Below are 27,653 nucleotides of genomic sequence, written 5' to 3'. Positions count from 1 at the left end.
TCTCTTGTTTCCACATGACAGGGATTCACTGAGTCCTCTCTACCAGCTAGATACATGAGGGCATAGTGTATAGGTGGACATGGAGATATGGGGATACAGATACAGATATGCTAGTCTGATGGAGGAGACCAGTGTGAACCACCTGGTGGAAGAGACTTTTCAGAGCAGAATGAAAGACAGAGCAAGGCCTGGGTGGTTGACCAGGATTTCCATGGGTGGACAAGGGTGGGAGGACACTCCGGGTGAGGAGGAAGGTTGAGGGACACAGCACCCCTCTACCGTGTTCCCCTCCTCACCATAACCCTCTGTTCTTGCAGACCAATCTCCTCTCACACAGGGTCTGACAAAGAAATCTGAGGAAAAAGAAAACTGCTGGTTCCGTGGGGCTGGCCTTTGAGACGCAGCCTCTGCCCCTCCCTGACCCCTCTCCTCACACAGGGTCTGAGGAGACCAGTCTGCAAGGGAAGAGGGTTGTGGTGAGGAGGAGAACATGTTAGAGGGGTGCTGCATCCCTCAACCTTCCTTTAGGAGGCCTTCACCCTCAGATCCCACCCCCAGGGACAGCCCTCTGTCTCAGATGAGTGGGGACAGCAGTCTGCCACTCGCACACCCTGGTGAGACTGATCCTCCTGGGACCCCCTCCCCTCCCTCTTGGAAGGAGGCAGAGGGCTGCAGGAGGGGACCCAGCGCACAGCTGTCTGGGAAAACCTTCAGGGCTGTGTCAGGAAAGAGGCCTGACCATCACCCCGGCTCCTTTGTCTATTTTCTGAGGACCTAGGAGAGCTGAGCTGTTCTCCCAGTTCCTGGCAGGGGCTGGCCTCAAGGAGGGTGCTCTTGGCTCCCACCTCCAGGCAGCAGCTGACCTTGGCGCTGACATCTGTCACTAGCTCTTGGGTCCTAAGTTCTGGACCAGACCAGACCCCAGCCTCTTCCTGGGCTGGACTCTGCCCATGGTGCGGGGGGCTTGCTAACAAGTGGCTCTGACTACATCCTTCTCTCCATTCCTCTGCCCTTTGGGGGAAAGGCCCAAACCCTTTTCCTGACATTCAAGACCCCTGCCAAGCCCTCCAGCCCTATCTGAAGTACACCAAGGCCACTCTGCCCTTGCCCCTTCCTCTTTTGTCACACATTCCCAAGACGTGGAGACTCCCACATAGCCAGTGGCAGCCAGAGAGCCAGACTCCCTCTCCAGCCTCCCCATCTCCACTGTTCCCTTCACACAAAGTGCCATCCAACTAATCTCCATTTATCAAAACCCTAAGTATCTATCTAGCTCCAGATCTCACCTTGCTTCTTCCTTTTTTTATCCCCCCAGTTGGGTGGAATCCCTTCCTCTGGGCCTCCTAACTCTGTGGGCCTCCTTTAAGTCAATGCTGAACCCAGCCTTCCTGCCCAAAGTCACAGTTCCTTGTGTCCACCCACCCCCCACCCCCCACAACCCCTGCACTGGCCCATGGCCCCAAGATGCACTGACACTCACAGGCAGCCTCCTGTCCCTGCAGCACGCTGGTGGTCCCAAGTGTGTAGGGGCAAAGGGAAGCCAGACCTGAGGCTCCCCACTCTCCTGCCCTCAGCTAGGCTGCAGCTCATCTGACAGGGTGAGCAGCTTCCTCTGTTTCCTGGCAGGACTGTCTCTGACTAAAAGAGTCTCTGTGGGGGCCACCGGCTCCCTGCCATCCCCAACACCACGCCTAGCGCCTGGCGGAAACTGGGCTTAGAGGAGCAAGGAGGTGGAAAAAAGGCGTCCTTCCCGGAACACTCCTCTACCCCAGCAGGGGAAAGAGGGGGATGGGGCAGAGGAGGAGGGGTAGGGGAGAACCAGAGGCTGTCAGCCCCATAGAACCAGCAATTTTCTTTCTGCTCAGCCATCTCTCAGTCTTCGCAGCTGTCAAATGGGTAGGGCAGTGATTAGAGAGCTCGTGGCTCCTCCTTTAGCTATAACACTCAGAGCCACGGGGTGTCCATTCCTCCTCCCAGCCATTCACTCCCCCATCTAGCCTTCCTTCCCTCATTCAATAGCTCACTCACCAACATGGCCATCTACCCATCCCTCCGTGTGGCAATCCACTTATGTACATACTTACTCAGCCCCCTTCTCCCTCCCTCCTTCCCTCTTCTCCTTTTCTCCACACACATTTATCGAGTACCTACTATGTGTCACCAGATCCTCCTACGTTCCCCCATTTCACAGCGACTGCTTCTTCCACACAGCAGGTGCAGGGCGCATAAGGAGTGATGGACATGGGCTGTGGAGATAGATGTGATGCCCCTGAGGACCCAGTTGCCTGTGCCACATCCTCCCCATCCCCTCCTCACCACCAAACTGGCCTCAGAGCTGTTAGGAGACCAGAGCAGGAGATGTGGCTTCTCATTGTCCCGGGGAGGCCAGATCCAGAGTGGGAAGCAGCATTCCAAGAGGGCGACCTGGAGGAGGTAGGCTTTGATTTGGAGCAGCTGAGGTAGCAAGGTGGGTGGCAGGGGAGGATTGTGTGGGGAAAGAATGCTGCCCTGGGAGTTTGAGGCCCAGGTTCTTACTCCACCTTTGCCCCCAATCACTGACTAGATAAGCCCCTTCCCTTCTCTGAGCCTCCTGGGTAGAATATGGTCATACTGACCACCAGTGTGCTGGGAGGATAAAGTGCCACTCAGGGCGGCTCATCTTCTACCCTGGGAGGTGCAGAGGAGACTCTTAGAGCCTAGAGCATCAGAGCTGAAGGTGCCCTTAAAGGTACCGATCTCACCCCAAAGCCACTTTTATAGGCAAGGGGATTGAGGAACAGAGTGGGAACCCAAAGTTTGGATCACACTGAGAAAAATCAGGTTTGAACTTCTGATAAAACACTTGGTCAGTTGTGCACAGATTGAGCACCTACTGCTTGCTTAGGCCTGTGCTAAGAGGTCACTTCTGCCAGCTGAGTGTGGACCTCCTGGTTGGATTTGACCTGTGCTGTGGCCCAGGAGAGCAAGATGGCCTTCAGCTCAGCAGCCAGTCCTTTGCTGGGTCCTTGGGACAACCTCCCACAGCCACTCCCAGCAGGCTGGGTCACTGTCCCAGGAATGGGAACAGATCTGAGGGCTCCTGGGAGGTGTTGTCCCCAAGGCAGGGCAGGGCAGGGCTTGGGTAAGAAGCCTAAGTGGTCTCAGTCCCTGCAACCTGGATGGATGGGAAACACAAAGCTGTCCCTATCATGTCTTATCCGCCCAGACGTGCAGATCTGGAGACCCCTAATCCCACTGCTCCGCTCAGATAAGGGCACTTGGACTAACCTCAGAGGGGAAGAAAAGGCTCATGGGGTCCCACTTGACAGATGGAGAAAGAAACTAAGGCCAGCTGCCCCTTTCCCACCCTCTTCTCAGGGGTTCAAGGGCATACAAGAGGCCTGGCCTGGCACCTCAACAACCACTGAATACCAATTACCCACTGGCCTTTTAGTTCTTTGCCTTCCTAACAGAGTCTAGGTTTGAGGGCTCTCAGGACCTTGGAACTACAGCATCCTAGGGCTTGGGACTTCAAAGAATTTAAGGATGACTGAATCGGAGCCAAGGAACTGCCCTGCTCTCACTGGGCCTTAGCTTTGCCCATGGACCTGGCTAGGCCTAGAGGAGGGGACGGGGCCTGGGAGGGAGCACTCAGGTCTGAGGGGTCATGGGTGCACCTGGGAGGGAGTAACCTGTAAAGCTCATGGAGAAAGCATGTCCACTGCTGGGCACTAAAGGACCAGAGGGACCTGGACTCATAACAAGGCTGAAGAGGGCATCACAGGCAGGAGGTCCACTGTGGGCAAAGGCACAGAAGTGGGGAATGAGCTTAACCTCTGTGAGAAATTAATAAATATAAAAGCCAGAGCAATGGATGAGCTCTGCAAAGAGGGGCCTTCAGATGAGAGGCCTGAGAGGGGCTGGCCCATCACGAAACCTCCAACGTGGAGCCTTCTTTTGGCAGAGATCCTCCCTCCTTGGCCTCCCAAAGTATTGGGATTACAGGCATGCACCACTATGCCCGGCCACGGCCAGTCTCTCTCCCTCTTTCTTTTCCTTCCTTCCTTCCTCCCTTCCTCCCTTCCTTCCTTCCTTCCTTCCTTCCTTCCTTCCTTCCTTCCTTCCTTCCTTCCTTCCTTCCTTCCTTCCTTTCTCTCTCTCTCTCTCTTTCTCTCTCTCTTTCTTTCTTCTTTCTTTTTCTTTTCTTTTCTTTTTTCTTGAGATGGAGTTTCACTCTTGTTGCCCAGGTTGGAGTACAATGGCACCATCTTGGCTCACTGCAACCTCTACCTCCCAGGTTCAAGTGATTCTCCTGCCTCAGCCTCCCAAGTAGCTGGGACGTACAGGCATGTGCTACCATACCAGGCTAATTTTGTACTTTTAGTAGAGATGGGGTTTCTCCATGTTGGTTAGGCTGGTCTTGAACTCCTGACCTCAGGTAATCCACCTGCCTCGGCCTCCCAAAGTGCTGGGATTACAGGCGTGAGCCACCGTGTCTGGCCAGTGTTGTTTCTTAAATGCCTATTCTGTGCCAGATGTTTTATCTGCAGTCCTGGGCAATTTGGTGGGGAGTGGATTATTCCCTCCCCTTTACATATGAAGAAACTAAGACTCAGGAAGGGCCAGTGAGTTTTCCAAGCTATCCCAGCCAGGTGGCATTTCAGTACGTTCTTCTTGACTCTAAGGCCCCCTTCTTCATTGTTCCCCCTAAGTTGGAGCTCAGATGCTCAAACCAGGGGATTCTCAGGGGAGTTGGGTCTTTCCTGCATTGAGACCCTGTAGCCATGAGATGGCACCAGCGGACAGCCAGCCCCACTCTGTCACACAGCCAGGGAGGGGTGAGGGCAAGGCTGGTCTGACCACAGTGGGGGGCCTCCCCTCAGGGCTGGCACTGAGCAGCCTCCGGACTGGGTTTCCGGTCTCATTTCCTCTTGACCCACTCCCCAACCTTCCTTCCACTCACCCTCCCCAGATGAGCTCAAGCTCTCATTCTCAGGTCCTCACCCTGGTCAGTGTGGTCACAGGAGCCACTGGGGACATGGCAGGGACAACAGGGTCAGCACCAAGCCTTATCTGTCTGAGGTAGAGGCCCTGGCCCCAGGTATCCACCACCCATCTCCACCCCAGGTACACCTTTGGCAAAACACGGCAGCCCCTCACCTCACAGCAGGGACGGCCTCTTCCAGTTTCCTTTTTTCAGTTGGGGTAACAACCATGGTGTCAGTTCTAGAGCAGGAGCAATTCAGTATGGACATAGGAAGAAATGACAAGGGGCCCAGCCCTTCAGGCTGCTTAGATCCTATGGTCTCAGGATAAACTTTACGTGACCCCAGAGCCTCCCCCATCCCCTGAGGCCTTCATATCTAGCAGGGATGAGGGGATCTGTTGGCCAAAGGCAGGAGCTGGAAGCCTGAGTCACTGTCTGCCAGCCAGCTGAGGCAGGAACCAGCTCAGACCAAGCTGGATGTGGAAGAGGCTTCCTAACCTTGGCCTGCCTGCCTGCTGGGAAATAAAGGCCTGGAAACCCCCTTGCTGGGCCCCTGACCAGTGAGTTAGCAGCAAGGGCACAGGATGCCAAGGGTCAAGAGTTAGCTTCCTTCCCCTAAGGAGTCAGACAGGCTGGGATTGACCACCAAATTGCTGTGTGACCTAGGGTAAGCCACCTACCCTCTCTGAGTCTGAGTAAACAGGGCTACTTATGGTGCCTACCTACCATACAGAGTCACTATACCCTCTGTGCCCCAGTCATCAACCCAATCCTGACTCTGGAACTGCCTCTAGCCTGAGGCAGGGTTGCCCTGGAGCCCACCTGAGGCCAGCTTGAGGCCAGGTTCCTAATGCAAGTGCCTCCCTGGCACCCAGACGACAGAGGGCGGGAAGCATAGTCCTCTCACCTGGAGGAGTTCTGGTCCTACCTGTGGCATCTGGCTGGCTCCAGAATGACAAACCTGGCAGAAGAGAACATGGAAGGCAGGGGCTCTGATTTCTCTTCTCCTTTCCCACTTCCCCTTCTCACCTCCTGCTCAACAGGAATTAAATCTAAAACTGAAACAGCCATTTTCAGTGAAAGGAAGAGGAAGCTGCAGCTTTGGGGAATTTTGGGGGTTGGGGCTGCTTCCTTTGGTTTCTCTCCAGCCTCTTCAAGCTTAGCAAAGATGGAACTTACATCTCCCAAGACCCCACTATGTATGAGGGGCCCCAGCTGCCCAAGAGTGCACCCAGAAGCCCCACCACAACCTGGACACATGTATTAATTGAGCACTGATGATGAACCAAGCATTGTGCAAAATGCTTAATGTGCCTTGTCTCATTCACTCTTCAAAACTACTGTTTCCACTTTACAAAGGAGGTGACTGAGGCATCGCAAAGTTAGCAAGAGGTTCTTTCTTGGGAATGTGAATGAAGAGGGTTAGAGGCCACACGGCCCCAGTGGGCACAAGGCTGAGAGGTCAAGGGCAGCCCTGAGACTGAGGAACTGTGGATAGCACAGAGGCCCAGGGAGCAGCTGTGACAGGGCAGCCCCCAGTGAGCAGAGGGACGGCCTGTGGTGCCCAGCCCTTATAAGTCCACGCCTATAGGGCCACCGCACCTTCCACCCAGTGCTCTAGGAGATCCCCAGGGTCTCCTAAAAAACTCTCCCCTGGAGATAGTTGGAGAGGCTCTCTGTGCCTTGCTTGGACCACCAGGCCATCCCATTTGTTTGTCTCCTTGTGGGAGAGGCTACGTGGTTCTCCCTTCAAGAAGGAACCTGCTGCTTAGCTGCAAGTAGCACAGTTGGCTGATGGCCTCAGTTAGTGCCTTAAGGATCTGCCCATCCTCCCAGATAACCAGGCTTCAGTCTGTGGGGGAACAGATGGCCCAGGTCCAGCCACCTGGCCAGCCTAGCAGTCATTGTTCAGCCCCTCTGTAGCTTCTTCCCACTCAGTTCCCAGATCCGCTCTTATGATGACGACCCTGCCCTCTGATTTTCCTTTAGGGGATCCCCCTTCTCCCATCTAGAGTCTTGGGGATCTGGGAGTGATGGGTCTGTGATTGAAGCCTGCCAATGAGAGAAGAGTGAGCCCCTCAGGCCTGTAACTGGCTCGGGGTGGAGGAGTGATCTTCATTGCATGCCTCAGAGTCAATTCTGGTGCTTTTACTGGGGCATCGGGAAGGAGACAGGTCTTCCACAGCATTTGCAAAGCTAGTAGAAAGCGAGGCAGGAGCTGCTGGAGCCAAGTGAACTAAGTTCCAGGCACTGTCCTGGGCGATGGAGATACTGCCACCAGGGAGAAGACTGTCCACATAAAAAGCCAGGGAATGGCAGAGATGATAGACAGGGATGCATCGTTTCCTGAGAACAGCACTGAGTGCCTGGTTTCAGCTGTGCCTGAGGTTTTACCTTTGGTGTCATGAGCTGATAAACTCCCTTTTTGCCTCAATCCATTTAACCTCGGATTCTGTCACATGAAACTAGGAGTCCTGCCTGTAGATCTGCACCTTGTGCCCAGGAAGAGAGGTGGCATTTCCCTACGGGAAAACTGAGGCCAGTGAGGTTAGGAACTTGCCCAAAGTGCACTATAAACCCACCATGACACCCTGTTTCTCAGGAAGAGTAGCCTAAGAAAGGACAAAGAAATGGAGGTCAGGGGTCAGGGCAGAGAAGACCAGCCAAAGGGGCAGTGTCAGACTCCCTCCCTTTCCTTCTCTAACTGTGCTAGGAACTGGGGACAAGGTCTGCTTTGCCTCTGGGGCCTCAGAGAGGAGTACAGGCTTTGGCTCCCAAGAGGCACTGGGAAATGTTAGATGATTGGATCCAGTCTATAAAGATGAGTCCCGGGGCTCTGTCCTTGGTGCTGCCTGGTTCCATTTTTTTTTTTTTTTTTTTTTTTTTAAATCTTTGTTTTGGCTGATGTGGAGATTTGTCAAGCAGAATGAAGGTAATGGGTTCAGGAGTAGCACCTCTGAGACTACTTGGGTCCCTCAGTCCCCACCTCAGGAAAGGCAGGCCACCAACCCTGCCAAGTGGCTATTGTGGGTTATGATCCTGCCCAAAAATTTCCCAGGTAGACCCTGAGGCCCGAAGGTAGGCAGTTTTGTCCACAACTCGTACAGGTAAGGTTTGGCTGTGGAGGGAGAGCCTCAAGGAACTCCTCCCCTCCCGTGAAAGGCAGCCCCTGCCTTGATTCCTGCTCTGATCGTCCCTAGCTCTTCCTAGGGCCTGAGCCCACCTGGCAGTGATAAGACATCCAGCTGGACCCAGGGGTCAATGACAGGCCTCTGAGTTCCAAACAGTCAAGGCTAGGGAGGCCTTAAGGTCATCCGACCCAGAGGTCTCCCCACCATCCCCCCAGAGAAGGGGGCTCTCTGAAGCCTTCCTGATTGGGCTTATTTGGCCCCTGCCTGCATACTTCCCATTACAGAGAGCTCACTCCTCTCCTAGGCCACTGCATTCCACCTTGAGAAAGCTCACTGGGAGATATGCTTTGTCACACCAAGCCCCGAGATCTGTCCCTAGTGACTGCTCTCCCACACCGGTCCAGCTTGCCCCTGGGGCCATAGAGCTTGGCTGCCCCAGGACACCCTGCAGAGATTGTCCCAAGACCATCCATCTATTGGTTTTCATTCTCACCAGGCAATTTCAGGCACATGTCCAGGCCCCAGGAGACCTAGTGGTGGATCCTCAAAGATGAGGCTGTGGTCTGTGACTGTTTTCAAACCTGAAGACAAAACCCTTTGCTACCCTCTGTCCTGTTTCATTGCCTGCCTGGGGCCTGTAAAGGGGGCATGGTCTCTTCTTTTGGGAGGAGGAAACTAAGCCCCCAACAGCTTAGTTACTTGCCAGGGCCACCAATCCGTCAGTGATCTTCCAATCAGCTGAACTGCCTGCCTCCAAACCCCAAATCTTCACCCTCAAACTGGCCCATTTCTGGCCAGTCCAGTGTGGGAAGAAGAGGGCTTTGTGGGTGTCTGAGGGGTGGCCTGGGAGGAAGAGATCAAAGTCAGGGGCAACTACCTCATTCAAAGTGCAATGTAGGAGGTCAGCAGGCAACAGGTGGCTCCCGCTGTGGAGTGTGCATGAAGAACACAGGACAGGCTGGGTGCGGTGGCTCACACCTGGAATCTAAGCACTTTGGGAGGCCAAGGCGGGAGGATCACTTGAGCCCAGAAGTTCGAGACCAGGCTGGGCAACATAGAGAAAGCCTGTCTCTACCAAAAAATGTTTAAAAATTAACTGGGTGTGTTGGTGTGTGCCTGTAACCCCAGCTACTTGGGAGGCTGAGGTGGGAAAATCGCTTGAGCCTGGGAGGTTGAGGCTGCAGTGAGCTATGATCACACCACTGCATTCCAGCCTGGACTACAGAGCGAGCCCCTGTCTCAAAAAAAGGATGCAGGACAGACCCCCTCAGGTGGTCACTTAAATGACACCTTCTCCATGGGACCTTCTCCTACCACTCCAAGCTAAAATTATAATCTCCTACCCAGCACATACACACGTGTGATTCCTATGCCCCTTCTCTGCTATATTTTTCTCCTTAGCATTTAAAATCTTTTAATACACTGTTCTACTTATTTATTGGTTATTGTCTCTCTCTCCTGACTGGAACATAAACTCCACCAGGGCAGGGGTTTTCGTGTTTTTTTCACTGCTGCATATACTTAGGACAGTGTCTGGCATATAGTAGGTGCTCAATAAATATTTATTGAGTGAATGAACAAATAAATTCCAGAGGTGGTTCAATTATGTCTACACAGAGAGGACTGGCTGCACGGGGGACTTTGCTTGAGGCTGTTCATATAGGAAGCTGTAGTTTGTACTTAAGAGTATGTGTTTTGGCCGGGCGCGGTGGCTCACGCCTGTAATCCCAGCACTTTGGGAGGCCGAGATGGGTGGATCACGAGGTCAGGAGATCGAGACCATCCTGGCTAACACGGTGAAACCCCCTCTCTACTAAAAAATACAAAAAACTAGCCGGGCGAGGTGGTGGGCGCCTGTAGTCCCAGCTACTCGGGAGGCTGAGGCAGGAGAATGGCGTAAACTCGGGAGGCGGAGCTTGCAGTGAGCAGAGATCCTGCCACTGCACTCTAGCCTGGGCGACAGAGTGAGACTCCGTCTCAAAAAAAAAAAAAAAAAAAAAAAAAGTATGTGTTTATTGGGGATTGGGAGCAAATAGAGATTAAATGTGAGCACCAAAGGCCTTTAAGCCAGCCCTGGGGCTGCTTCTGCCTGGCTGTGTGTGTGAGATTTGGGCTGTGAACAGTCCCAGCTGAGAGGGGTGAATAAGACTTGGCCTGGCAGGGCTGGGCAGCCTGCATCTCCCTCCTGCCCGGTCTGAGGTTTTTCTCTGGCAGTCTCACCTCCCTGCACAGGATCACTCCCTCTGCACTGGGGCCCCGGCCCAGAATCTTTCTGGCTTCTTTTCCTTCCCTTGCCAGCCTAGGCCTCCCTCCCAGGACCCAGGATTCCCATGAACACAACCAATCAATTCGTGTCCTTCATTCATGGTGCCACCAGACTGCTCCGTCCTGCACCGTGGGGCTGAGTGGAGCTGGAGGACATGACTCAGTTGAGTGCCTAAGGCCCTGCAGACCCTGTCACTGCCCCACTTGGCTGGGTCCCCAAACTTCTGTCTGCCCTAGGGCATCCTCTCTCCTCTCCCTTCTAAGCCTTGGCCCCATCTTTCTTGTCAGTCCCATACCCTCAACCCTACCAGCCCTCAACTCCTCCTTCAGAGCAGACAGGCTTTCAGAGGGGCTGCCTTCAGTTTTCCACTGCCCAAATAAACCCCATGTCTGCACCTTCTCTCCTCACCCCTCCACAGCCCCGCGGGACCCCAGGTACCGCCTCCTGCCCCCTCTTCAGCACCCTCCCCGTGCTGCATCTGCTTGTTCCTTCCCCTCAGCCCAAACACTCTCCACTCCCCAGTCTCTCTCTCTCATCTGAGCAAAATGTCTTCCTTGACCTCTCGTGCCTCTCCGTCTGTTCCTCTTCCTCCCTGCACAATCAAGCTTCTGGAAGAGTCACCCACAAGCCCTGCCTCTACTTCCTCCCTGTACCCATTTCTCACCCCCTTACAGTCAGGCCCAGGGCAGAGCAAGGAGCCTTTGGGCCCAGCTCCGGGAAGAGCAGTGGGTACTCTGTCTTCTCGGTGAGGTTGGCAAGATGGAACCAAGGAGCGATCGACTGCCTGAGCTCCATCCACAAGGAAATCTCCAAAGTGATCTTGACAACACAGGCCTTGGGGAGAAAACAGGCCACTGAGGATGACTGGGCTTGACATCCCTGAGTACCACTCAGGGCTGGTGCAGGGCTTGGGGAGGAGAGCCACCTCTCTGGCTTCCAGGAGAGGGCCTGGACTCTGCCTGGAAGGTGGGTGGGGATCAGGGCTGGCAGGGGCACCTCCAGGACGTCTGTTTAGCAGGGGATTAGGGAGGTGACTGGTTGGGATGATACCTTTGCATGGCTCATGACACTGGTTTGAGAAAACATCAATGGTTTCTGTCACAGAATAGGAGGGGTCATTGCTTATGGAGCAGGTGGGGGTGGGGGTACACGGCTCCCCAGATTACTCCCTGGCACTGCCCCTGGGGACACAAAATGTGAGGATTCCCTCCTGGAACAGGTATGTCCTCAGAGCTCCCCAGAAAACCCAGAGTTCTTCAAGCCCCAGACCATGGAATTAGATCCAAATGCTCAATCCCAGCATTTGTACCCCTCTGTCACCCATCACTGTTCCCTCTGCAAAGCTTGGCACCCAACAGATATATGGGGGTTCCCGTCCTGACTCCACAGCTTATGAGCTGTGATTTTACCTCTCTGAGCCTCAGAGTATAAATACTGTCAACAGTCACAGCATCACTGGGGGCTCAAATGAAATAGTGGATCTAGATCACCTAGCCCAATATCTGGTGCACAGTAAGTATTTGCTCAGTGGGGCTTCTATTATCGCCCATAATTTTATCATAGATCAGCCAAACTCATGAGAAATGACCTCCCTTGCAAGCCTTGCTCCCTTCCTTTCTCCCTCCCTCCCTTCTCCATTCATTCATTCATTCGCCATGCATTTACAAGGAGTCTCACAATGTGCAGGCACCTCTCTGGATTCTGTCCTTTGAGGAGCCCCTGTTAGCGGAAAAGACAGATGAAGATGTACACCCATGGGTCTCTGGGAAGACAAAGGAGGTCTCCAACCCAGTCTGTGGTATCAAGGAAGGCTCCGTGGAGGAGATGATTCTTTGGTGCAGTGTGGAAAGGAAAAGGCAGGTGCTCTAGGCAGGGAGATCTGCTGGAGATGTGGGACCTCAGAGTACCTGCATGTGTTTGTATTTGCAAGTGCTGAGGGGCCCTGCAGGAGGTAAGACCGTGGGGTCATTAGGTCCAGGCCCAACAGGCCTCAAAATGACAGGCTACACATGTGGCCTCTGCATTGAGGGTGCCAGCTGAAGAAAGTCCTCATTGGGAGACCCCTTTCTAAAGCAGGGCAGAGGCATGATCAAATTTGAGACTTAGAAGGCTGCTAGTTGAACGATGAATTGGTTGTGGTTAGATTCAGAGAAAATAGAGCCTAAAATGGGGTTGTGGCCATGGGATGGGGAGCTCCAGTGACCAGCCTGTGGTAGACTCACGTCAAGGATCTCAAATGATAGGCTCACAGCAGTCTTCCCTGCCCCCTAACAAGCCCTTACAGCCAGAGTACTGGAAAGACAGATGTCCCACACCAGCTCTCAGGCCACAGGTGGAAAACTGAGGTCCAGAGCAGGCAAGAGGATGCTGTAGCCCTGCATGGAGCTTGTGGGCAGCCACCTATCTCTGTGTCCTGTCACCAAGCCTGCTGCTCCAGCCTGGCTCTCCTCTCCAGGGGCAGCAAAGGAATGGCTTTGATAGCGGGAGACTTGGAGGAGTAAAAGGATGACTTGCTCCAACTGCCAGACCCATGCAGGCCCTCCTCCATCAGACAGACTGGGGAGGGGAGCCCTTAGAGCTTCCAGAGTTCTCTCCTCTCCTTTGCACCCATTTTGCAGTGAAGGAAACTGAGACCAAGAGAGGAGAGACATTCGGTTCCTGGGATAGCACAACCATCTGGACATGCGATGTCAGCTGTGGGAGACAGAATACCTGGCCCCGAGGCCTGGCCTTGCCCCTGGGCAGCTGGATTCAGTTCCTGAGGACACTCAGCTGGTGAGGGGTGGAGCTCTAATGGCACCACCGTCTGGCTTCTGCCTGGCCCTCGTGCCCAGCACCATTCCCAGGAGTCACTTCCTTTTCATCCTAGCCTGTGTCTGTAAGCCATGGCTGAGCAGGATAGAATAGGAAGGAACCATGTGCCATCTGCCCCAGATCGCTGTGGATGTGGGCAGGTCCCTTCTTGGATGGAGGCCCCACCCTGCCCAGGGGAGCCAGATGTCCTCAGCACAGCTCAGCTAGTCTGTGCCCCACTGGCTCTTCCAGGGTGGGCTTGGGTGGTGAAGCCCCACTCTGGTTCTTGGAGTTTACAGACTTGACCTAGCACCCTGAGTGTCTGGTCTATGCTTGACCTGGACTGTACTAGGGCATGAGGATGGGCTGAGGGAGCGGATGCGGATGAGCTGATATAGCAGACACAGTTACCAGCCATTTCGAGTAGTCAGTGCCAAGTGCCTGCTGTCCTCTAATCCCACCTGGAGAGGCCAGCAGGGCAGGACTTGCAATTTCTCTGGTGGAAAAACTGAGGTCCCATTTCATGTCAATCACCAAGCCCTGTTTGTGCTCCATTTTCACATCTCAGACTCCTCTTCTCTCAGCCCGTGGCCCCTCCTCCGACCTAGACCACAGCCTCCTCATGCTTTCTGGTTTTCCATCTCCAGGGCCAGTCCAGCCCCTTTCTGTGGCCAGATGGACCCTTGCTCAGCAAAAGTCTGACTTCACTGTTTCTCTTTCTACGCTCTCTCTATGTCTTCCCAGTGCCTGAGGATAAAGGCAAACCCAGTTCCTGTTGACCTCTCCACCCTCAGCTCCCACTCCTGCCCCTTGCACGCGATCTGCTGGGCTCTGATTTACTTTCAGTTCCTGCTCTTCTTTTCCCCCTCGTCAGTGCTGTTTCCATCACTGGATTTCTCTCTCCCCACATCTGTGGCTGGCCAACTCCCATTGTAAACTCAGGGATAGGGGAGGCCCAGGTCCTGCCCACTGGCGCTCAGTGGGGACAAGGGACATCTACCTGATGATCCATAACCCGAAGTCCCAGAGTCAGTGCCCCAGAGTCCTGCCAGAACACAGGCAGGGAGGGATGGTTCCACAGGAGAGAAAGCTTGGTGAGGAGGTGACAGTGAAATGGTCAAGTGTATGTGAAGGTAAAAGGCAGAGTCCGTGAGAGGCCTGTTGAAGGATGGTGAACAGAGCTGGAGCTGCTCTGCATGTGCTTGAAAAGAGGCCCAAACTAATAATGATGAAAATACGATTATTGAAGACTTAGTGCGTGCCAGATGTGCATTGCCTCATTTAGTCCTCATAAGGACCCCGCAAGGTGGGACTGGTTATGATCTTCATTTTATACTTCTGGTGGGGAAACCAAGGCACAAAGTTTAGCTCAAGGTAGCACGGGGAGAAAGAATGACTCCTGGGCTATTCTGAACCGAGGCAGCCTGGTTCTAGAGTGCATATTCTTAGCTCCTACAATAGAGCAGGGCTGGGCTAGGAAGGATTTCAGGTGGCAGGGAAATCCAGCCCCTCTACTGCTCTGACCCAACCTGCCTGGGGCCCAGACTGCCCTGGCCTCACCCTTCCATCAGTCACAGGGCCTCATAAATGCTGCGTCCTCTAGGAAATCTTCAGGGATCAAATAGAAGGATTCCCTCTACTTCTTCCAGGGCCCTAACAGGAAGCCTAAGGTAAGGGACACCCTTCGAAGCAGAACTTCCCAACCCTGGCTGCCCATCCGATTCCTGGACTCTTTCTGGGGAGGAATGTTTGCCTGTCCAGCATCTCTTCCTATTAGGAGCCTCTCGCCCCATTCAGTGGAGATTTTCTTCATTCAAGGTGGTAACCAGACCCAGGATCCATCCAGACCCTTCGCCAGTGATTGGTTCAGGGGCAACCAATTAGAGTTTGCCCCAGGAATTTTTGTGGAATCAGCATGAAAGGTTCTCACTCTTTTTCTCCTGGATTATTAGCTGTGCGGACCATGGAAGCCTGGTGCTTCTGGAAAGAACTTGAGTGAGAATGTAGGAACCTGGTGGAAAGTCAGGAGAGAGCTGTTCATGGTATCCTTGTAAGTGCTGGATCTAGCCATGTCAGATCTAAGTCTACCTTTGACTTTTTATTTATATAAACTGATACACCTTTTCTTGCCCAAGCTAGCTGCGTTTGTCTCTTGCAACCAAAATAACCCTGACCACCCTGACAACAAAAGTATAGGCAAGAACAACAACAGCAAATTAAGTAAGTTGAAATTTATCAAAATTTAAAACTATTGTACATCAAAAGACATTATCAACAGAGTTGGAAGGCAACGCACAGAATGGGAGCAAATATTTGCAAACCATATGTCTGATAAGGTATTAATATCTAGAATGTATAAAGAACTCCTACAAACTAAACAACAAAAGAAACAACCCAATTCAAAAATCAGCAAAGGACTTAGATGTTTTTCCAAAAAAGATATACTAATGGCCAATAAGCACATGAAAAGATGCTCAACATTACTAATCAATAGGGAATGCAAATTAAAACCATGAGATACCACTTCACACCCATTAGGATGGCTGTTATTGGAAAAAAAAAAAAAAAAAAAGAACAACCTAGGAAATAAGAAGTGTTGGTGAGGATGTGGAGAAACTGGAAACCTTTGCATTACTGGTGGAATGTAAAATGATGTGGCCTCTGTGAAAAATATTTTGGCTGTTTATCAAAAAATAAGCATAAAGTTACCATATAATCCAGCAGTTCTACTCCTAGAATTCCAACCAAAAGAATTGAAGGCAAGGACTCAAACAGAAGTTTATATATAAATGTTCATAGCAGCATTATTCACAATAGCTCAAAGATAGAAACAAGCTAAACATCTGTAGATGGATGAATAGATAAATAAAATCTGATATATATACACAATAGATTATTATTCAGCCTTAAAAAATGAAATTCTGATACATACTACAACATGGATTAAACTTGAAAACCTTATTCCAAGTACAATAAGTCAGTCAAAAAGGGACAAATACTGTATGATTCCACTTATATAAGGTACCTAGAAGAGTCAAATTCATTGAGACAGAAAGTAGAGTGGGGGTTGCCAGAGGCTGAGAGGGTGGGAGAATGGGGAGTTATTATTTAATGGGTGTAGAGTTTCAGTGGATGACTTTAAAAAGTCCTGGAGGGCTGGGCACAGTGGCTCATGTCTGTAATCCCAGCACTTTGGGAGGCTGAGGCAGGCGGGCAGATTACATGAGGTCAGAAGTTCGAGACCAGCCTGACCAACATGGTGAAACTCCGTCTCTACTAAAAATACAAAAACTAGTTGGCCATGGTGGTGTGTGCCTGTAATCCCAGCTGAGGCAGAAGAATCACTTGAACCTGGGAGGCAGAAGTTGTGGTGAGCCAAGATTGCGCCACTGCACTCCAGCTTGGGTGACTGAACAAGACTCCATCTCAAATAAATAAATAAATAAATAGTCCTGGAGATGGACGGTGATGATGTGATGGTTGCCCAACATTGTGCGTGTACTTAATACCGGTGCATTAATTGTACAATCAAAAAGGATTAAAATCATAAATTTTGTTATGTATATTTTATCATAATAAAAGACAAACAAAATAACAATAAACAAACAAACACACAAAACTTGGCCTTGACCAGCACATCTACTGTATTGGGAGACAATTCTCCCAGGGCCAATCAGATTTCTGCATGTTTTGTGAGCAGAGACAGACTACCTTTGTTCCAGAGGATCTTTTCAAGGATATTTGTAGAGCAGACAGCCTTGGAAGATAAAGATAAAGATAGTGTCCCCTTCTAGAGCCAAAACCAGGTTTATTGACTGTCTGGTGGACAGGCTTGCTGCCCCTTATAAAAGACGCGGATTGCCTAAGCTCCACGTTCCTTACCTTGTCATGCAAGCCATTGCATGTGCAGGTATTACCTGGCCCCCTTTACATTGTCCTGCAGGAATTGGGGAACAAGTGCAAATGCTGATATTTGGGCTACTCTTATTGTTGTGAGGAAGAAAGTTCTTTATCTTTAACCAGAAGTCTTGTGTCTTCTGCCAGCATCTATGAAACTATAGCAGGTCAACTCATTGGCTTGGAAGTGTGGTCAAATCACAGGCCCTTCCCACTTTCTTCATACTTTTTGCATCGGAATATCAGGTGGGAGAAAAAAAAAAAGTCTGTATTTCTGGCTCATGCCTGTAATCCCAGCACTTTGGGAGGCCAAGGTGGGCGGATCACTTGAGGTCAGGAGTTTGAGACTGGCCTGGCCAACATGGTGAAACCCTGTCTCTACCAAAAATACAAAAATTAGCCAGGTGTGGTGGCGCATGTCTGTAAACCCAGCTACTTGGGAGGCTGAGGCAGGAGAATCGCTTGAACCTAGGAGGCAGAGGTTGCAGTGAGCTGAGATTGTGCCACTGTACTCCAGCCTGGGTGACAGAGTGAAACTGTGTCTCAAAAACAATTCTGTATTTCTGACATTATGATGTAGTGGACCAACTTGGGTTTATAAGAATCTTGCCCTAGACCTAAACCCATGAAGAGTTGGTTTCCTCCTTTTGGAGGCTGCTTCTCCCTTTTCACTCCAGCTGCCAGGACACTCACAGTGAAGTTTCCCTGTTCACCTACCTGAGGACCAACATTCATCTCAACCTTCTATGTAATTTCTATATTCCTGCTCCTGGATTTAAAACAATTAAGATGTAATTCACATACCATAAAATTCAGCCTTTCAAAGTGGACAAGTCAGAGGTTTTTAGCATATTCACAAGATTGTACAACCATCATCACTATCTAATTTCAGAATATTTTAATAACCATAGAAAGAAATCCTGTACCCAATAACAGTTACTCCCCATTCCTTTTTTCCCCATCCCCCTGGAAACTACGAATCTCTTTTTTATATTTATGAATTTGCCTGTTCTGGATGTTTTATGTAAATTGAATCACACAGTGTGCACCATTTTGTGTCTGACTTTTGTTTAGTGTGTCTTCAAGGTTCATCCATGTTGTAGCATAAATAAAAACTTCATTTTTATGGCTGAATAATATTCCATTGTATGGATAGACCACATAATTGTTTATCTGTTCATCCACGCTGGCATTTTGGGTTATTCCCACTTTTTGGCTATTATGAATAATTCTGTTATGAACATTTATGTAGAAGTTTTTGTGTTTTAAATTTTCTTGTGTATACACCTTGGAACCAGGGGGTCATATGGTAACTCTTTGTTTAACCTTTTGAGGTGCTGTCTAACTGCATTCCAAAATGGCTATGTACTTTTTCATTCTCACTAGCAATGTATGAGACTTCCAATTTCTTCACAGCCTCAGCAACACTTGTTATTGTCTGTCTTTTTCATTGTAGCCATTTTAGTGGGTGTAAAGTGGTATTATATTGTGGTCTTGATTTGCGTTTCCCTAATTGTTCCTTTTCTTATGTTTTCATTCATATTTTACCATTTCATGGTATGCTCTGAAGCCTGACATCTTGTGGAACAAGTACCCCATGGAGTGGGAGAGTCATGAGTTTCAGGGACAGATAGTCCCAGGTTTGAACCCCTTTGTATCTACTAGTTATGTGACCTCGAGCAAGTTATTTAACTCTCTGAGTCTCGGTTTCCCCACTTATTCTATGTGAGTTATAGTATTAACCGCTCTTGGTGTTGCTGTTATTATAAGATAAATCTATGATAAAGCCCCTGAGTGGGCCTGGCACAAAACAAGTCCTCCATGAATCTCACCAATGAATCCAAGAGTCAGAAGGGGAGATTTACTGCCTGGGAGGAGACCTAGGCTGGGGACTGTTTAGCTTTTAATCTATCATCTGCTTTACTACAGCAACTTTTTACAACAGAGGCATTTCTGTGCCAAACATTAGCCTCTCTGTGCCTCTGTTTCCCCTCCATGCTATGGAGGTGTGTCCTCCTCAGAAGCATGGTGGGCCGCAATGCGAAGGCATGAGGAATGAGGCTGCACCATGCTGTCAAGTACTGGTGAATCTGCCAGGATAGGTTCTGGCACTTCCAAGTCCGTCTCTTGCCTCAACCATCAGATTAGCTGCTGCCTGAGGCAATTTCTTCCCCCCTCAGACAATGGGCTCTCCTTCTCCTGTGCAGATTTGTCCCCTCGTGCCCCTGTCCCTCAATAGAAGGGACAGGGCACTCAGGAACTGTGGGCTGATGTGAAAAGCGGGTTCCTATCCCTCTGGTATGACAGAAACAAGGTTATCCCTCACTCTGAGTTGAGATCTGCCTGCTGGTACCATAGGACAGCCCCAACTCCGTCCCAGGCAAGCAAAACCGGAACTGCCCTGGGAGTCAGGATGCCAGGCTCTGTCTCAGCTACTGCAGAGTTCATCTTCCTGGAGCTCAGTACCCAGCCCAGCCCCTGAGTTCCTAAGGGGCGAGTTGGACCCACTAGCCCCTGGGTCCCTGGCATCCACACAGAGCTGGGCACAGAAGTCACTGACGGAGCCTACACCATCTCCATAGACCAATGACTGCATCTTGTGCAGACCCTGCCCTCCCATGGAACTATTAATGACAGGGCCAGCCCTGGGACAGGGGAAGCAGCAAGATATCACCCCATGCCGGGGCATTGGCCCTAACTAGACAAGCCAATAGTCAGAGAGGGAGAGTCAGAGCCTGGGCTGCCAGATCCCCACCCCAGCCTGAAATAGAAACCCATTTCAGAGACAAATGGGGAAATGGTCCCAAGGCAGGAGGGGCAGGGTGGGCTGTTGCACCCAGCTTCCTGAGAGTCTCGACGGGCCCCGGGTCCTCTGCTGTAATGGGCACCTGTTGCCAGGCTCTGCCGACTCACTCTAATGCTAAGGAACCAGGAAAGCTAGGTTCAGAGCTCTGGGTGTGGACACTGACAAATTACAGTCCCAGCTTCCACCTTGGACAGGATCCTTTAATTTCTCTGAGCCTCAGCTTCTTCTGCTGTAAAATAGGAGTAACAGTAATCCTGACTGCTTTCTTTTTCTTTTATTTTCTTTCTTAATTTTTTTTTGGAGACAGAGTCTTGCTCTTGTCACCCAGGCTGGAGTACAGTGGCACCATCTCAGCTCACTGCAACCTCCGCCTCCCGGCTTCAAGCGATTCTCCTGCCTCAGCCTCCTGATGCTTTCATTTTTGTGTAAAACACTTGACACATTGTAGTTGCTCAGTCAATGACAGATCTTGTTATTATTACCTAACTTTCTCTTTCAGCTCAATTTTGATGGAATGATTTATTCATCTGTTATTTCATTTACTTATTCGTTCAGCCAAACAGCCAATGCACACCTACTAGGTAAGCCACAACAGCTAATAAAGTTTTCAGAGTTAGATAAGAATTGAAACCCTAGCGCTGCTGCTAGTTGGCTGGATAACTCTGGGAGAGCCATTTCCCTTTAATAAGCCTCCATTTCCTTGCCTGTAAAATGGGAACAATAAATACCATTTCTGGAGGGCATTGGGAAGTTATAAAGAGTCAGTGGCACTCGAGGCGAGCAGTTTGAGACCAGCCTGGGCAACACAGCAAAATCCCATCTCTACAAAATATTTTTAAAAATTAGCTGAGCATTGTGACACATGCCTGTAGTCCCAGCAACTTTTAGGTTGAGGCAGGAGGATTGCTTAAGCCCAGGAGTTCAAGGTTACAGAAAGCAATGGCGGTGCCACTGTACTCCAACCTGGGTGACAGAGCAAGACCCTATCTTTAAAAAAATAAAAATTCCAAAATGAAAAGGGTCAGTGGGACAGTGGTGTGAAAACAGCCAGTGCATAGCCACTGATGGGAAAACAGGTGGCAGTGGGCTGTACAGAGAAACCAGGCAAGCTTCTGGCAGAACAGGCCATGCTGGGAGCTACTGGTAGTCGGGCCTCCAGAGACAGCCACAGGATAAGGCAAGGGCAGGAGAGAAGAGTCGGCAGGCTCAGAAACAATTGCCAGGTTTCCGGACCATGGCCCCTCCCTTTCTGATAAACTGACAAACAGTGAGGAAATGCAAAAAAAGGTTGTAAGAGTTTTAGAAGAGTCCCAGCCACACAGACAGTCGAGGGCAGTGTGGAGTTCCCCCCACCCAGCCAGTCATACACACACACACATACACTGGCAGCTGGACGTTCTCACTTTCGCATACACACCCAGGGGCTTGGCACACACACAGTTGCACCTTCTGGGGCACAACACTTTATGTTTGCAAAGGGCCTTCTTATTTTTCATCTCATTGATACTGGAGATGTATCAATGAGGGTGGAGGGGTGGAGAGGTTCCCTGAATCTGACCCATTCTAGAGCTGGCAAGAGATGAGAGTCCCAAATATCTTCAAGAGCCGGGACTGAATGCATGGGCTGGGCTGCTTGTTTTCTCTGTGTGGGTGTCAGCAGAGCTGAATGGCAATAGAAACTCCGGAAAAGTTTTAACCCAGCTCTCCGAGATAGGTCCTTTCACCCTTAACAGGTCACACCTGGACTCAGGGACCCATTTTTTTTTTTTTTTCCAAACCACTCTCGTGGGGCCAGCTCCAGGCTGTCTTAAGATTTAGCTGGAATGGCAGAGGTGAGAGGCTTCCCAAGGGTCTCCTCTGTGGACAATTATTCGGTCACTAATCCTTCCTACTCACTCCCTCAACCAAAGTTCCTGGGGAGTTCTGAGGGCAGGGCCCAGCCTCCTCTGTGAGGGCTGCTCTCCAGCGTACTACACTTAGCAGTGTTCACATAGCAGCGAGAGACCACTGTTGCCCCCATTTTAGAGAGTAAGAAATTGAGGCCTAGAGAGGAAAAGTGTCCTTGCCAGCCATTTGGACTCATACCCAGACCTCTGTGGCTCTGAGTCTTGCCTGAGCTATTCCACTTCTTCAGCAAGACACAGCCCAGCACCAATGTGTCCATCTCCTCCCCGCCCCCGCTGACCCCATCCCGCGTGCCTCAGCCCTCCATGCTATGCAGTCTGCAGGCTCCAGGCATAGTCAGGCAGAGGAAGGAGGAGGACCCCAGTGTCTGCCCCACTGCCGCTCTTGCCTGTGATGAACCTCGGTGGCTGCAAGTGGACTGCATGTACTCAGGAAGATGCTAGGGGAGTTGAGGGGCGTAAGCCCTTCCAGGCATGGACCCAGAAAACTCACCCAGGAGTTAGCGAGTGCCCTGCTTGCAGTCCGTGAAGTGCTGGAGCAAATTCCCACTCGCGGAGCAGCCCCTGCTACCAGTCAGTTCTATGCCTGAAACTGTCGCGTGCAATGTCTGGCAGAAGTCTGGAGAGGCAGCAGATGAGGAAACCGAGAGACTTGGGGAGAGGAAGTAACTTGCCACAGCACAGAGCTGGCAAGCAGCAGGGCCAGGACTCGAATCCCGAGAACCCTGAAGCTCAAGTCCTTTACACCAGTGCTGACTCATCCTCTACCCAGCTGCCCGCAAGTCACTTTCTTCACCCTCTGTTTGCTCACCCAAACAAGCAGCATCACCAATTTAGCCCAAGTGACTGTTGGGAGGATGGAGTGAGATAACATTTCAGGACAAGGGCCTGGCACAGGGAAGAAACGAATTGGGTGGCCGTTTTCTCTCCTCCTCTACATTCTCACCCCAGCCCTCTCCTGGCTTCTCTGGAGTCTGGAGATGGCCCTGCTTCTGCTCATTGCTGCCGCAGGAAACCAGTAACCTGGTTTTCTCAGCAGTGCCTGGAAGGTCCGTTAAGAGAGGCTGAGACCCCGAGATTAATGGCTGTGTTATCTGTGGCTCCAACCCTGTGGGCCCAGACAACTTCCACCCAAGGATGAGGATGGCACCGAAGATGGAGGGTGATCCTGGGGGAAAGGCTGACCCCAGGCGACCCTCCCCTCTGCAGCACCAATCCATCCTTGAGCTTGAGTTTAGGCTTTATGAGGAGAAGGCAGCCAGGGCGGCTCTACCTGGGCCCATGGTGGGCCCTCCCTGTCTGTAAGATGACTCATTCTCCTGCTTCCTCCACCTCCTTTTCTTTGTTACAGGTACTTATTGGGCATCTACTCTGTTCAGGTAGTGTTCAAGGCACTTGAGGTCAAAAAACAAAGTCCCACCCTTGAGACACCTGTAGTCTAGCAGGGGAGATTAGTTTCTTTTGGTAAATATATAGCAGGCCAGATAGTGATAAGAGCAGCGGTAGAGAAACATAAAGGAAGGTAAGTGGCAGAGAGCTAGGGGACTGCAGCCTCGGACAGGTGGACAGGCCCCATCTGGATTTGCCAGATCTCCCTCTCCCAGCCACCTAGCCTGGAGGAGACCCTTCCCCAGGCCCCAAGCCCCCACTCTGTGCCAGACCCTGCCTCGGTGGATCTCAGCAGCAGGCCAGTGCCAAGGCTGAGACTCCCTGGGCACAGGCAGCAACTCAGGGCCACCAGGGCTTTGACAGGGAGCATCCCGAGCTTGCACCCCACTCCCAGCCCTGGGGAAGCTCTCTGCTTCCTCTGTGGTCCAGAGAGGGAGCACATCCCTCAACCAATCCCCAATCCCAATATCCCAGTAGACGAGAGGGCACTGGACCCAGAGAGGGTCAGGGCTTGCCTGGGTCACACAGCAAGGCAGAGCTCCCCCTCCTGCCCTCTCTTGGCATGTCCACAAAGGTAGGTTCAGGGGTGAGCCTCCCAGCACAGTGCTGGCCTGTGAGGGGCTGGCTGTGCCCCCCGTCAGCTCCTGGTAAAGGAGTGTGAGGTGTTTCTGTGGCAGGCCCATCTGGTAGTGTCAGCCTGCCCCACCCTCTAGGCTCTGACAGCCAAATTCTCCTACCTTAAGCCCCAGGAAGCTGAAAGCATTTTCCCTGTAACCCCAGCTCATGAGAGTTTTGGTCAACCCTGCCTCAGCTTGCTGTGTGACCTCAGGCAGTCCCATCCCTCTCTGGCCTCAGTTCCCTCATCTGCCAAATAGAGGAAGTGAATGCACTTACATCTCAGGAGTGTCACGAAGAATGAGCAAGACACTGACAGGAGGGCAGCTTGCACATTTTGAGACACTATCCAGATGACAGGCAGCAGAAAACTCTCAAAACCAGCCCCTCATCCTGTGGGGCCCTGGGGTAGCCCCAGAGCAGGTCCTTGATCCTTGATGGGAAATAAGCACAAATTCCACCAAAGCCACCTCTGCTCCCAGCCAGCTGACAGGAAGGGCCCTTCCTCTGTCCTTGTGGTGAGAAGGTATGAGGGGAGAGACGGGAAAGGGACAAGGCTGGGAGGCCTGGGAGAGCTTGTTCCGGGAGGCAGAGGCATAGCCCTGAGGTAGCCTTGAGAGCCACCAACCTCAGTCAGGCCCCAAGGCTGGGGGAGGATGTGAATGCTGGGTGCACAGTGTCCACCTGGGGGCTTGTCAGCCATATGTGCCTGTGCTGGAAGATGCACATGCATTCACAAGGCACAGGTGTTTGGAATTGTGCCCAAGTGTGTGTGTGTGTGTGTGTCTGTGTGTGTGTTTCTGTGAGTGGCTCTGGAGTGTGTACACCTGTTCACATACATGGTTGCCCAGGCCCGGGCCTCTGCATGTGCTCCACACACATGACGCTCCTGGGGAGCCCCACAAACCCCTAGTCCACAGGCCTTGTTTTCCCAGGCTCTGAAATCCTTACCGTAATCCCAAACTGTCCCAGATACCACGGGAGATTTGTGCGGTTCCCAGGCTCTGGATTTTCCCCAGGAATAAAAGCAGTTACATAAGATGAGAAGCCTTAGGGGATAACTTTCAGGCACAGGCTCTCCCAGCTCAGCCCAGGGTGTAGGCTCCTCACGGGGAGGGGAGGAGTGCCCAAGGTTGAAGCCCCTCAGACCCTATGTTGCCTGTGGGCACTGATCCCTCCACAGTACTCAGTCACAAGCAGGAAGCCCCTGGGTCCTTTACAATAAATCAGGTGCTTTACAGTTTACACCCCACATGCCCTTGCTGGGTGATGCTCACCACTAGCTGGCCAGGCTGACTTTGGCATCCTACCCCCCGAGGCCCTGCCCCCAGGCAGCCACTGCTAGCTCAGTCCTAGGGTCTTCCTTCCTGGCCCTGGGCTGGGCTCGCAGTTCAGCACTGGCTACTCCCTTGGGTGGGTCTCACCCCTTCCTGAACCTTGGTTTTCCCAGCTGTGGAATGGAGCTGTTCCGATCCACACGAGTCAAGGGCTGAGAAGGGTCTCTGTAGCCTGTAATAAGGCCCCTGGCAGACAGGAATGGTCTCGTGCACATCCCTGGCCACCGCCCATTGGCCCCTTGCTGCTCCCAGGAGTCAGGAGGGAAAACACTACCTTCAGCCCTCTTGACTGAAACAGACTGGCCCCAGTCTGTAGGAGGAGATGTGGTCCCTCTGGGATTCAGATCAGATCCTAAAGAGAGTTGGCCCACTTCAAGCTTGCAGGAAGCATGGTTGGTGGTCTGCTTGGACAGGAGGAGACTGGACATCTTTTTTTCTTTTCCCAGACAGGGTCTCACTCTGTCACCCAGACTGGAGTGCAGTGGTGCAAACACACAGCTCACTGCAGCCTTGACCTCCAGGGCGCAAATGATCCTCCTCAGCCTCCCAAGTAGTTGGCACTACAGGCGTAAGCTACTACGCCTGGCTAATTTTTGTATTTTTTTTTTTTTTCGTAGAGACAGGGCCTTTCTAGTTTGCACAGGCTGGTATCGAACTCCTGGTCTCAATCAATCCTCCTGCCTCAGCCTCCCAAAGTTTTAGGATTACAAACGTGAGCCACCGTGTCTGGCCAGAGCTAGGCCCTCTTGCTGAGCTGCAGAGGTTTTCCCTCTCTGCAACATGAGCCCCTCATTCTGTCCAGTCTGGGACCTGCTGTTTGCCATCCATTATAGGAAAGCACAGAGAGACCACAGAGACCTGACAGAGTTGTAAGGAGCACGTGCCTGTGGATGCAGTTCTGCACTGGTGCATGCACAGCACACCCAGACCCGGACACAGCTCCACATAACTCATGCAGGTTCACACATGCATATGCACATGTGCCCTGGCACCTGCCACACTTGGGAACATACCACCCACAGTAGGCACTCAGGCACCCTCACATGCATGCACCCACCTCCGCCCAGCATACATAGGGCTCTAGCTTAGCTCAGCAGCAAGTTGCATGTGAAGAGCTTTCAGAACCAGGAAAGAGATGGGAGAGGAAGGGCTGAGTCCTTGGATGCCCAAGCCCTTCCTTTGCCCCTCCCAGAGAAGCTAACAGGTTTCCCCAAGAACACAGATGGTTTGTGTGGCTCACCCTCTTCAGCCATCCCACATAAGTCCTGGTCAGAATACTCAAAGAAAGTAGGCAAACGTTTCTATGGGAGGATTGTCCCCAACTTGCCCAGTCAGCCACCAGTCCTGCTTGTCACCAACTCAAGGCAACATTTCAAGCTAATCACTGTGAATTTTGGAGCTCTCCACCCCCCAGCCTATGCTGAGTTCAGACATGGCTGTGCATCAATGATGCTGCTCCTGCTGGCTCCGCAGGAGTCTTTTCTACAACCTGAGGTCTCTCAGAGAGAACGAGGTTTGCCTTTGAGGTCTCTTCAGCCCCATTTCTTGTTCTTTCTCTTCTTCCTCTTGATGGCCTTTCAAGGTGCCCAGTGACTCCACAGTTCCCTCATCCTGAGGGGTGCCTACAATCCAAGATCCGAACCTGTCTCTGCTCTAGGGCCACCCTCCCCTGAGAGCCGTGAGGTACTCCCAGCACCTCTGCTGCTCTGATGAGGAGGGGCCTCTGGGTTCACTGTCATCCACCCCAGAGAGCATATGGTCATTTTACCAGGCACCTGCCTCCACTCCAGGCTGGCTTAGGCAGGGAAGAGAGCTTTTCTGGGGCTTCTCACATGATTCGGCTGAAGTAACCTCTTCCTTGGGAGTTTATAAGTTTGCAAGAGTCAGACTGCCAAAGCCAGGGCCAGAATCCTCCAACATTGGAGCCAGAATGGGGGAATGTTACAGCTTTAGAGTGTAGAAAGTTGGAGTTTGAATTGTAGACTTCTAGAATGTTTGAGTAATTATAGACTCTTAGGGCTAGGACTGTGGAATTATAAACAATTATAGCCAGAATTGGGGATTAAAGGAAATCAGGGCCAGAAGCGACAAGAGCATCACTCGGTCCCACCTCCCTGACAGCTGAGAAGAGAGCTGGCTTTATCACTCAGCAAGTCAGGGCTGGGCCAGGCCTCCTTCTCCCTGGGAGGGCTCTATCCAGACCTTCCAGAGAAGGTCTCAGGGCCTCTGGGGCAGCAGTACTCCCTGCTAGGGGACAGTGGGGACAGTGGCTTGCCTCTGCCCCTGCCCGAGCTTGCACTGGCCCATCATGGCACCCCATCACCATGAGATATATTTGGGTGCCCTCCTTAGATGTTTCCACAGCTCCCAACACTGCCTTTTTTGTCCCCTTGTCCTCCAAGGCCTCCGGGCAACTCCTCTAAACTGACCCAATGAAGTCAACAGGAATAGGGGCACTTGCTCTGCCAATGCAAACATTTTAGCCCCAAAAACAAGGCTCAGCCTTGCTGGGGGGAGGGCTTCCTGGTCCATTTCTGCCTGCAGCTCAA

The 27,653-nt window shown here is 51.7% G+C and overlaps 1 protein-coding gene across 6 annotated transcripts in view; it reads right to left on the bottom strand.

The window, feature by feature from the left end:
- P2RY6 (pyrimidinergic receptor P2Y6) overlaps positions 1-27,653 on the bottom strand; it is a 33,114-nt gene that overhangs the window by 3,432 nt on the left and 2,029 nt on the right. The window contains exon 2 of one of the 6 annotated variants that reach the window (XM_025356996.1): positions 22,257-22,382. The exons of 2 other annotated variants lie outside the window; for them this stretch is intronic. The gene's annotated coding sequence lies outside the window, so the exon portion shown is untranslated. Of the gene's footprint in view, positions 1-1,480; positions 1,620-4,983; positions 5,014-22,256; positions 22,521-27,653 lie in introns of those variants that run through there. 3 more of the 6 variants (XM_025356997.1, XM_025357002.1, XM_025357003.1) reach the window with 3 other exon arrangements.

Source organism: Theropithecus gelada, chromosome 14, assembly GCF_003255815.1.
Source record: "Theropithecus gelada isolate Dixy chromosome 14, Tgel_1.0, whole genome shotgun sequence".
In the NCBI taxonomy this organism is placed as follows: domain Eukaryota; kingdom Metazoa; phylum Chordata; class Mammalia; order Primates; family Cercopithecidae; genus Theropithecus; species Theropithecus gelada.
Note: the sequence above shows the minus strand (reverse complement) of the source record. Positions and strands in the feature narration are given on the sequence as shown.